Consider the following 12,443-nt stretch of genomic DNA (forward strand, 5'->3'; position numbering starts at 1 on the left):
TGCTGAGGTGGGTTCTCAGACTCGGGGGGCGCATTCTGGAAGACGACTTGGTTACTTGCCGGTTGTTCCATAGGGGCGTCGGCAGGTAGCGTCAGCGGAACTTCGCGATCGTTGGTGCGGTGCTCAGGGCGGCGTTTCTTCTTCTTCAACGAAAACGATGCCACGTGCCCACAGCAAGGAACTGCGCAATGTGGCTCTCGTTCCCAAGCAAAGGCACCTGAATATGCAAGGAAATGCCCGAGGTGTAGGCGGCTATCAGTCTTCAACTCGGACTGTTTTGTTAAACGATGCGTATTTTATGTCTCGTGTGGTAAATCTGCGCCGGTGTAGGGAAAGGGACATATTGTTCCATTATAAATAGAAAGGTGGTCAGCTTTAGCTGGTGTGCACTATGCTATACAGCATCTTTCGGTGGCAGCGCAGCTGCGCTACTTAGCCGAAGTTCTCTTTTTAGAGCGAAAATCTATACCGCTGTCCCCCAATGCACTTTGTGGTGTCCGTTGGTCATCAACCAATCAGAGCGGGATACGCACGCTGCGATCCCTGCTGGATTCCTTGAAGTGCCACCAGATGGCGCTCGCCTCTGCGCATCCGCGGTTGTTTGGTTGTGCTTGCTGTGGTAAAGCTAGGGAAACTGCGGAGCATGTTTTATTAGAATATGAAGACGTCTACCCAGCGGTCGATTTAGGCACCACTGGCCTCCTTGAAGCCCTTGGTTTCAGAGGGAGCAGTGGTAAAGCAAACATGTCCGTAATAGACATTAGTAAGAGGCGACTGGAGGATTGGTGGAAGAAAAGTAGGGAAACGACAAAAGACGGAGACGTACAAAAGCACAGTTCGCAATAGGGGATCAGAAAATTTGGGCGTGCTAGTTCATAGTGTTTTTTTGTGTCTTTTTTCATTGTTTAACCTAGGTAGAATATTAGACAGTATAGTAGCAAGAGCTTGGTGCCGCAACCCACCGCCCCATTCCAAAGGGGACGCTCATAACATCCATCCATCCATACATCCGCAGCCACGTGGGGGAATGAAAAAAAAAAAACAGATAGCTCGTTTTCGCGCATTATAATTGGAACCGTCTACCGCGTCCTAACCCATAATTCGTGATATACATTTACAATGGGTCGTTGCCGTATTTCACCACTTCATTTTTACTTGCACACTTGTGGTCTGGCGGTGGTATCTCCTTGATGGTGGTATCTCCTTGGCGGTGGTATCTCCGCTCTCACTACGGTTGATTCCAAGCTTCTACACATGTGGGAAGCCAAAGAGTCTCTTCTCAAACGGTGGAAGAGGCAACGGTTCAACCGAAAACTAAGACTCAGAATTGCCAAATTAGACCTTCAGATCCAGGAGTACGCCACACAACTGGCCTGCCAGCAGTGGGGCCAGGTATGTGAAAGCATGCATGACAACCTCGATAACAAGCGCACATGGCAACTCTTGCGACACTTATTAGACCCTACCACATCGCGCACACGCCACAACCATAGCATAAACAAACTGCTACATGCACACAAAAACAATCTCAACGGATTCTTCGACGACCTCCGCCATAAACATCTGCCTCCCGCTCAGAAGTATGACATGCCAAAATATACTGGCGAACCCAACGAGCTACTTAGCGCCGCTATCACGGAAGCAGAGGTTCGCCATGCCCTCGCCACCCTGCGCACAATGTCAGCACCAGGCCCCGACCTTATTAACAATAAAATACTCCGCAATTTAGACGACAACTCTGTCACAGCCATCACGGCGTACTTCAATCACTGCTTTGACACAGGCACCCTCCCTAGTTCGTGGAAAGATGCCAGGGTAATCTTTATCCCAAAGCCAAACAAACCACTCAACATTTCTAATCTCAGGCCTATATCACTAACCTCTTGTCTAGGTAAAACACTCGAACACGTCATCCTGAACCGACTTAGTAAATACATGGAGGACAACAATCTTTATCCATCAGAAATGGTAGGTTTTCGAAAATCTCTGTCATGCCAAGATATCATGCTTCGAATGAAGCATGACATCATTACACCTAATAGCAGTCTAGATACGCAAGCAATTCTCAGTCTGGACCTCCACGGAGCTTTCAATAACGTTTCACATTCCGCCATCCTCCGAGAGCTTAATCTCATTGGGGTTGGCGGAAAGACATATGACTACATATCTACCTTCCTATCCAACCGTACCGCAACGATACACATAGGCACAGAGCAATCCCTTTCATACGCTTTAGGTAGCTACGGCACGCCCCAAGGCTCAGTGCTGTCCCCTTTTCTTTTTAATCTTTCTATGATGCCGATGGCGCAAGCATTGCGGTCTATTCCCGATCTCAAGTTTTCACTCTACGCCGATGACATCACTCTTTGGATGACTGGCGGTTCCGATGGAGATATTCAAGACACTCTACAGGCCGCAGCAGACGCCGTCGTGGCTCATGCCGGGGCTATGAATCTCACATGCTCCCCTCAAAAATCCGAGCTGCTACTTCTGCCATCCCACCGGGGGTCCGGAAAACACATGTCTAGTATAGAGGTGATCCTAAACCACATCCCCGTTACTAGAGTGGACAGGCTCCGGGTGCTCGGCTTACACATTCAAAGCAACCGGCTCAACACATATACCCTACATACACTCCACACTACAGTCGATCACACCCTGCGCCTTCTAGGGCGAGTCTCCAATAAACATGGCGGACTAAAGGAGGCCGAACTTCTCCGCTTGATTCAGGCCTTCGTTATCAGTAAGATTACATTCGCAACACCATATCTACATTTCCTTAAATCAGAATCAGATAAGATCGACACTCTTTTACGCAAAATATATAAATTCGCTCTGGGAGTCCCCATACGTACCTCCACTGATAGGCTAATGCTTACTGGAACTTTCAACACACTTACTGAACTCACAGAAGCCCACCTCACATCCCAATATAGCAGACTTTCTAACACCGCAACAGGTCGACACATTCTACAAACCCTTTCTATCACTCCGGCACCCATCATCAAGACTAAATACACCATTCCACATCACATACACGAGAACCTCTGCATCCCCCCACTTCCTAAAAACATGCACCCTGTGCATCACAAACAGCGCAGGAGGCAGCGAGCAAAGGCTCTCCAAAAACAATTCTCCACCTCTAAAGACGTGCTCTATGTCGATGCCGCCGAATATGGGAGCAGAAATCATTACGCAATATCAGTCATTAACTCTCACGGCCAGGTCGCTGCGGCCGCTTCCATTCCTGGCTCTTCCTCGGAGGAGGCGGAGGAAGCGGCCATAGCCCTGGCCCTCACAATTCCAAATTCATCAGTTATCGTTAGCGACTCCAAAGCAGCCATACATAACTTCGGAGCGGGTAGGGTCTCTAAGCCAGCCCTTTCTCTCCTCTTGGTCCATCCTTTCCACCAAACTGTGGCATTAATCTGGACTCCCGCGCATGCGGGCCTTGCCGGAAACGAGGCGGCTCATGCCAGTGCCCGAGGATTTACTGTCCGGGCTCAGGCATCACATGTGTCGGACCTCGCCACGGAGGAGGCGTCGTTTACAGCGCGGGATCGACTTATTACTTATCACGACATCTGCGCACACTACCGATTAGACCGCTTAACCTTTCCGCCACTCATGGGCAAATCTCCGCGTAGGTGTGAAATTCTGTGGCGACAGCTGCAGACTCGCACCTTTCCGTCCCCTTACCTCCTCCACCGCATTCATCCCGCCATTTACCTTTCTCCCTCTTGTAAATTCTGTGTCTCTCCCAAAGCAGACTTAAACCACATCATGTGCGGGTGCCCTAAGCACCCCCTTCCCCCTTTCCTCAAACAATTAATATCTAGTGAGGAGCAGTGGGAGGCTGCCTTGCGCAGCTCCAGGCCCGATCTTCAGGAGGCCATCCTGGAGTGGGCTGAGAGGATAAAGGAGGCCTACTTCAAGTAGTTCCTCCCCCCATCCTCTATTCCATTGCCCCCTTCCCTTTAAAGAGGGATAAATAAAGTTTTTCATCATCATCCTTGATGTGACTCCTGCAGCTTGATTCCATCGGTCATTTTTCACTATCGTGTCGGCGGTTTTCTACTATACGAAAAGGACGTTTGGAAATTCTGGTTCGAAAGGTAGGACTGCCTTTATGCCATACAGTTCTACTTTCACTTGGAGCAACAGTATTGGGATACAGCCACAGGAACGCTTGCCGAGCCATTTATAGTTTCTATTGTGTCACAAAAAGATGGCCTTGTTAACATTTGCTATTTTCTATGATTTATTTATTTCTTCTTCAATTAATTATTAATTTAGGAAATTCAAGTAAAAATACCATAAGTTCACGGATAATATATTATATAGTATTTATACAAAATTTAACGTACCCATTTTAACGTTTGCCCTTATTTTACGCGCTTCTAATGTTGAGTTCATGTTACCATTCCTTATTATGCAAGACTATAGCCTTACTTTTCCAACTTAATTTGATTTAATTTCGGCTTCTTTCTCGTCCTCAATAATTAAGTTATATTCCTGTCTTTTCTATATAATTTTACCACCCAGTTTGTGGCCTGTCCGCACCGTGTGCATGTGCCATGGAATTAGGCATCATCATCATCATCATCATCATCATCATCATCAACAGCAGCAGCAGCAGTGGCATAGTGTTCGCCACAAGCGTATCGCGGTAAAGATTACGATTTCATGAGCTGTAGTTCCCGGGAAGAGTCAGCTGCAGCATCCTAAGCAGGGAGTGGCGTAGCTACACTCTCATATGTAAAGGAAGAATCCGCCTAGGAACTGGTTTCGTTTGTGTTCTCATAAATCTATGGAAAGGCGACGCATAGTTAGGACTCCCGAAAAGGAACGTAAACACGATGAGCGACGAAAGGAACAACAGTGTCGATATCTACAAGGGCGTTGTGCTTAGGCTCGGCAGCACCCAGTTCAAGGCTATGTCACATTGGTCTATCGGATCAGGTGATACCAAGCTTCGCTGGCCAACAACCTTCACAGTATGGATTGGAGCCCATTTTTATTACTAGTTGCTTGGATATAGTGTGTGATTTTAAATACTTGTAGACTGCTAAGGGTAAAACAAAAGTTACCAAATGTTTCGTCTTTCCTTGTTGATGATATCTTTAATACGAAATAAAGAGCTTGTTTAGTAGTATGATTTTCGTTTTTTTGATCTTTCTAGTTTGCTTTCTAGTGTCAAAACCTGATTTTACTGCACGTATAAGGAAGAACTTAGTTACTCGCGCTAGCAAGACTAACGAAAGAAAGAAGTTGGGAGAGGACAGAGCGGTAGACTTTAATTGACAGGCTTTATTCTGAAAAAAAAAAGCTGCAAGAGTAACCGTATGTTCAAATAAATGCGCAGATGGACGCATCAACGAAAATGCCACGTATGAGATAACCGCATGCATTTGTTTGACCATACGTTGGTTTCTTGCATGTTTTTTTATGAATAAAGCCTGTCAGTTGGTGTAGCGCTCTGTTCGGGCCCAACCTTTTTTCCCCCGTTAGTTTTCTTAGCGCTAGTAACGATGTCTCAGCGAATGAATCAACGTCAACTAGCGCAACATTCTGCTTTACCGTAAGGAAGGATGGCGCCGCTGGTTTCCAACGGAGTCCTTGCCATGAAACTTCTTGGACAAAGCGCTCTAGCCTATATATGACTAGAGTACCGCTTGCACCAGCTTTGACTTCACATTCGAAACACTCTCCTTCGACCCATGCCACCACGTCTTCTGTCGGTTCGCGGGCGCCCATGACGTGCACATCTTCAGCCAAGCTGCCCAGGAAAACAGCCTCCGCCAGCTGAGGAACATCACCGACAACCTCGCCTTCTTAAAGGTCACGATCCTGCTAGCGCTGGGTGGACACCAGGAAGACGGTGCGCACTTCTGGAAACTCGCGCGTGACCCCGCGACCTTGAATCAACTGACGGCGAACATGGCGGACGTCGTGCACACATTTCTTCTCAATGGCGTCGCCCTGCACTGAATCGACGCTGGGGCTAATCGTGGGGGTCCTGATGATCAGGGAGCCATTGCCGTGCTTTTACACATGATTGGGCAAGCATTCGACAACGACGGCGTGTCCACACTATCGTGTCTGCAGCAGTAGACGGACACTGTTCCTTCGAACGCGTGGTGTGCTCTTCCGAGGATGCAGTGGACCATTTGTCACGTCTGATCACCGCCAGTTTACAGAACCGCTGGAGCCTCCCTCACCAAGTCTGCTACCGTCTCAGTCGTAACATCATTCTGATGCTTAACGTTAACGGTGTGCCAGGATTCCGTTACGACCAGACGTGTGCTGCTCCGAACTTGTAGCGGACTTGGTGCTTGACGGCGACATCGACTTGAATGGATGGATGGAATAACTTTACTGAAAGGTGTTGCGAGCTAGGGGGCGCAAGGACCTATAGAGTGGGCTACTCCCACGTTGGGACCGGGAGCTTTAACTCCCTGGTCACATCGGTGGCTCGCTGGACGGCCCAGAGCTGCTCCGCCAAGTCCGTTCTGCGTGATGCATCTTGTTGCCTGGCGCACTCTTGATTCTTGTCTGCGTGGGTCCGACCACGCGGCCAGAGCAAGTGATGTACGTCGATTGTGCTAAGGCAATTTTCGCAATATGATGTTGTGTATAGCTCAGACATGTAGTGATGTAGTCTGTTCTGCGTGGGGTACGTGTTGGTTTGAAGCATTCTGAACGTGAGGGCTTGAAGCCTCGTGAGCTTATTGTAGGATTTGCTGTATATTCTGCGGTCTAGATAAAAGTGATTTGTGATCTCGTTGTATGTGGAGGGAGGGTCCAAATTCTCACTGGGATGGTCACGACCAGATTAGGGTTAGATCTCGGGTGCTACTTTGAGCCATCTCATAGAGATTGGGAAGGACGTCCTCGATCTCTCCGAGTGTGCCGGGAACCCTTAGATCGTGTGATGCTGCAGCTGTGTGAATGTATTGACTATTTGTAGTGCTTTCCTTGAACGGCTCCTTTCTGAGAGAAAGGCTTTCACGGCCGAGCGTGAATCGCTGAAAACGTGGGTGGTGGTCGGGTCTGTGAACGCGAGTGCGATGGCGACCTTGGGGTATCCTGTGTTGGCTTGAGGTTTCGGTTTTGGGTCGTTTACGTCAGTGCGCCACTCAGCGCCAAACGCATTAAATTGCCTGCAGCGTTTCCCCTCGCGGAAAGAAAATCATTCTTGGTTTGGTCCTCAAGTGAAGCAGTCCGGTTTTCTCTTGCGGCGCTGCGCGCCGCGGCCATTTATGCTGATGCCGCAGATCCTCCGTCTGGCTACCCCGTCGAAGCTACAACAAACTGGCGACGAGGTACACCATTACTCTGCTTTCTGCGTTGCCTTGCCGCACTACTTCTGCTCCTACTCCTGATCTCGGCATGCAAGACGCCGCAACTACGTCTCCTCCGTGAGCCGGAACTACTACCCCTTTGTTCTCGGTGCCCAGCATGGCGTTCGTGCCCCCCATGCCGCCTTTCCTGGCGCTACCCGGTACTTCTGCGGTACCATGACTCACGTGGAAACGGTACCTTAGCGCGTTTCTCGAGACAACCGGAGGCGAGGCACTACAATACGAGAGGAGGAAAGCTATTTTAGTGAGTAACTTAGGCTTCGAGGGGCAGCGTCTCTACTACTACCTCGCGTCGCAAACGGACCAGACGGCTACTACGTTCGTTGACATTCTTCGCATCTTCGACCAGCACTACGCAGGAGGTACCAGTGCGCTGGTGCACCGCATTAACTTCTGGGACTGGAAGCAACTACCTAGGGAAACCTTTCCGGACTTTGTCACCGCGCTACAAAGGCTAGCGCCTGCTTGTGCGTTCGGCGCTTGGCATGACGAGTACCTTCGGGACCAAATACTTCAAGGCGTCGCATCAACAAGAATACGAGAAAGGTTGCTCTACGAAGGATCGTCCATCACGCTCAAGAAGGCCCAGGAAATCGGATGAACAAAACAGCAAGTGCACAAAAACTTCGAATCTTCAACAGCTCGTCTTGATGCAACGTCACCATGGCGTCGCCAGCCATCACATTTCTCGCCCGGGCGTGCAAGATGGCTGTTCCCGCCACCCTTCTGCCTCGACTTGGCGGCTTCAAGATGGCGCTCGGCGGCATGGCGGAAAGTCGCGACCTGGGGAGGCCGGCCAACATGACACCGGGCCCGAACTCCGCGAAGTCAGTGGGGACATCGTGGGCCATTGCTACCGATGTGGTTCACCTCACCACATCGCATCTGATCCAGGCTGTCCAGCCAAGCACGTTTCCTGCCGTGCGTGTGGAAAAGTGGGACATTACGCTTCAGTTTGCCGTTCGGGGAATTGAACGCATCAAAAGTCCCCTGCTCGTACGCAGCTTTGTTTTCGCTACATGCAACACGTGCCCGGAGTTCCAGCTGACCCAAGCGTTCAGCTTCCGTCTCTTCCGCACAATGCTCCCTCGGAGTTAGCTCAGCCGTTCTCAGGACAATCGGTACTTGCAAAAGCCGTCATCCACGACGTTCATCTTCGAGTTTAAGTGCAACCCGTCTCGGCGAAACTGCGTCCTCAATCTCGGGTTCTCCGTTAGCAAGTGTCCGCCGAACTGCAACGGCTGGAATCAGCTGAAATCATCGAACGAGTCTCAGCGTCCGAATGGATTTCTCCGCTTGTCGTGATTCGGAGTTAGAATTCCATTTGACTTCGCGTCGATCTTAGAGAACCCAGCAGGACTACCGTCATAGACTGCTTTCCTCTACCGAGGGTTGGCGAACTGTTGCATCGACTCGTTGGTGCTACTGTGTTCAGTAAGTTGGACCTGCACTCCACTTATCATCATGTTTTATTGTTCGAGAAAAGCCGTGAGCTTACTACTTTCATCACTCATGACGGTCTCTTTCGCGTCAAGAGTTTGTGTTTCGGATTGGCATCTGCGCCTTCCGCTGTTCAGCAGATAATGCCATCTCTTTTAAAAGACTGTCCAGGTACCTTGTGCTGCCTAAGTGATGTTTTGATTTGGGGCCGCACACAAGCTGCGCATGATAAAAATCTGCAAACTGCGCTATCCAGTATCGCACCTGCGGGCATGGAGCTAAATGCAAATTGCGTATACATTGTCCCAGAGCTCACTTTTCTTGGACATAGGTTCAGTGCAAACGGCATTTCGCGGCTGGCAAACATTGCTCAGTCAGTTGCTTTTGCACCGCACCAACTGACAAGAAGTCGCTGCAATCATTTCTTGGTCTCACGCGATACTACTTTTCAACTGATCCCGCATTACACTGAATTGGCAGAACCACTTAGGAAACTGCTGAAGCAAGGACAACCGCTTGTCTGGGATCAGGATACTGAATACAGCTTCCAGACTATCAAGTAAGTGGTTGCATACGAATTTGGCTCTTACGCCAAAGGTGTTAAGAGGTACGTGGACCATCGTCACGCAACAAGATGCGCTCAATTTCGTCCAGGAGATCTTGTCCGAGTACGTAACTCGGAAAAGTCCGGTCCTAAATACTCGGGTTCATTTAAGACTTACTGTAGGTTAGGTTGCAATGCTTTCAAGCTTGAAAATGGCAAACGTTGGTATGCATATAAACTTGTCAAATACCATGCACGACAGGATTTTCTTGAAAACCGCACAGAAGGGGTCACTCCAGTGACTACCCTTTCCTTGATAACTGTCTCCCACCTTTTCTTCCGGTTACTACTGGTATAGGGGATGCATTACGTTTCTTGTAGCGTAATCGTGCAGTACACACATAATTATTAGGGTACTGACCGCCATAGGAATTGCCATTTCATGCCAAAAAGTTTTTGAACATTACTTAGATCTTTAGCATCCTCATGGAGGGGCGGGGGCTATCTCAACTTATTGGAGGTTAAGTGCTTTTACGCACAATGTCCAATGCACGAGAGCCATACAGCTGTCTCGAGTCAGGCTCAGGGTGAATGAGCCACTCTTCAGTGCTTTCCCAGCGGGCATACAGATGTCTGCAATGTCTGCTTTTGTACTCTGTGAACTCTTTATCATGTCTGATCTGTGTATGCAAGTCTGCATCTCATTGTCTTCCCATGACGGTTACTGAAACTCTTCCGAACTGTAGTGCAATCGTGTGCGTTTTCAGTTTTCATGTTGTGTGTTTTTTCTTAAAATGGGGAAGCCAAAGATGTGATTTTATGTTGTATAAAGATGTCATCACCAAACACGCGTGTTACAGTGCTAACATGCACTCTTCTGTAACTCATGACTTACTTTTGTTGCGAGGAGAGTGAGTAGCGCCTTTTCATCTCAAGGGAGATGTGATGTGGTATCCTGTGTTGGTTTCTGGCTTCGGTTTTGGACCGTTTTCGTCAGGGCGTCACTCAGCGCCAAACACTGTGTGTTGCCTGCAGCGTTTCTTCTCGCGGAAATAAAATCATTGTTGGTCTGGTCCCCGACTGAAGCAGCCGGGCTTTTAACGCGACAGCGTTAAGGAGCTCGCGTCTCAGAAAAGCTGGCGTCGGCGGCGTTGGCCGTGAGCGAAAAATCCCGGAAGGCAATTCGTAAATAAAAACAACTTGCAAAATGGGCTGGGTGGGAATCAAACTAGGGTCTCCGGAGTGCGAGACGGAGACGCTACCACTTAGCCATGAGTTCGATTGTTCAAAGCGTGACAAAACCGCCTCTAGTGAATGCGGTGTTGCCTTAGAAACGTGCCGTAGAAAGTTATACTGCGGTGTATATCGGAAAATATGAGCATGTAAATTACAGAAGTCGCAGTTAAACAAGTAGCGAAGTACGTTTCCGCTACATTTATTCTGCGCTTGGCGCACACGCAGAGCCATCTTGCAGCAAACACAGAAGACCCACTTCTCGCAATGTACGGAGCTGCCCCGACAGGTGGGGCGCCACTCGCCCGTTTCTCCCCTTCGTCTCGTTAAGAGCATGCCGAGCGAATGAGTGGGCGGTGAGAAAAGCGCGCGATAACGCTATCGCGTTCCAATCTTGAAGACCAAGCTTAAGCGTCCTCCAATTTTTTCTTGAGACGCTGCGCGCCTCGGCCGTTGAGGCCTCATACCGTAGGTCCTCCGTTCGGCCGCCCCGTCGAGGCTACAACAGACCTGTTCTGCTGCTATTTCGGACAAGTGGGTCTTGAGTGTGAGAGCGTTTGTGACTTGACCTAGCTTATTGACCGTGGTGGCACAACGAAAGCCTTCCTGGACGGGTACTGTGCCGCGTCTACGGACCGGGCTTGAATCTTCTGATCCCGTATTTCGTGCAGGATGAGCGATCCGTGTGCCAGCCTTCTGGGTTGATTGTCCGCGGGATTCTTGTTCCGCGGGAGTGGGCGAACCGTGCAGGAGTTGCGTGTGTCCGTCGGAACGATTTGCTATAGATTCTGCATTCCTGTGGTGTCATAACCTAGTTTGGCTAGGATTTCTCTACCCGGTTTGGATCCTGAGAGTCTTGTCAATTGAGCCCGTTCTTGAGCTTCGGCAGTTTCTTCCAGTGCAGTGTGTAGCCTAGTTGCAGCAGGAGCTCTGTCTTGATGCCCTTGACGATTTCCAGCGCTAGTTTGACCAGCTTCCTCAGTTGCATATTGCGTTTGTGCTTCTCCGCTACCTTCCGTCGGTGCATGGCTGCCTAGTACGTGAAGTGGCTTCGCGCGAAGGCGTGTGTTAGCTTGAGGCTGTGTTTTTTCTTCCTTAAGACCGTGTTGTCTGTTTGCTACGCGCCGTATGAGATTCGTAGCAATATTCGACTTTGTGATGATCTTCTCCACGGTCGCGGTGTTGGAGCCGCATTTTTCAATGAGTATGCCGAGTACTCTGATTTTGCTGACGTGCGGAAAGGTTCCTCCGTCTTTTGTTCTGAGAGTAATGGCGCCTGTACCTCTGATTTCGCTCTTTGGCTTGGAACCGATTCTCGATGGTTTGTAGACGAGGAGCTCCGACTTCACGGGCGAACATCGCAGGCCAGTGGGACCGAGGTATTTCTCGATCGCGTCGATCACTTGTTGTATAGCGTTCTCAATTTATCCCAGGCTACCTGCGGGGATCCAGAGCGTTACGTCATCTGCGTATATGGTGTATTTGATGTTCTCGTTTTGATCCAGTCTCTTGCCTAGGCCGTCTAGGGCAGGGTCGAAAATCGTCGGAGCCATGGCAGAACCTTGCGGGGTGCCCTTGCACCCTAGTTTCTTTTTCTAAACTTGATTTCCTCTAGACAGACGGTGGCCTTTTTAGCGCTCAGGAAGGATTTTGTGTACGCGTAGGGTCTAGTGCCGAGGTCGCGGTTAGAGATCGTGTCGAGTATGTGGTTATGTGATAAATTATCAAAGGCCTTTTCGAGGTCTAGCCCTAGGATTACTCTGGCGTCTCTCGTGTCTGCGTCAATGATCTCATGTTTGAGGAGCTTCATGGCGTCTTGGCTGAATAGCCCGGTCCTAACGCCGATCATTGTTGCGGGGTAG

This window comes from Dermacentor albipictus, chromosome 10, assembly GCF_038994185.2.
Source record: "Dermacentor albipictus isolate Rhodes 1998 colony chromosome 10, USDA_Dalb.pri_finalv2, whole genome shotgun sequence".
NCBI lineage: Eukaryota > Metazoa > Arthropoda > Arachnida > Ixodida > Ixodidae > Dermacentor > Dermacentor albipictus.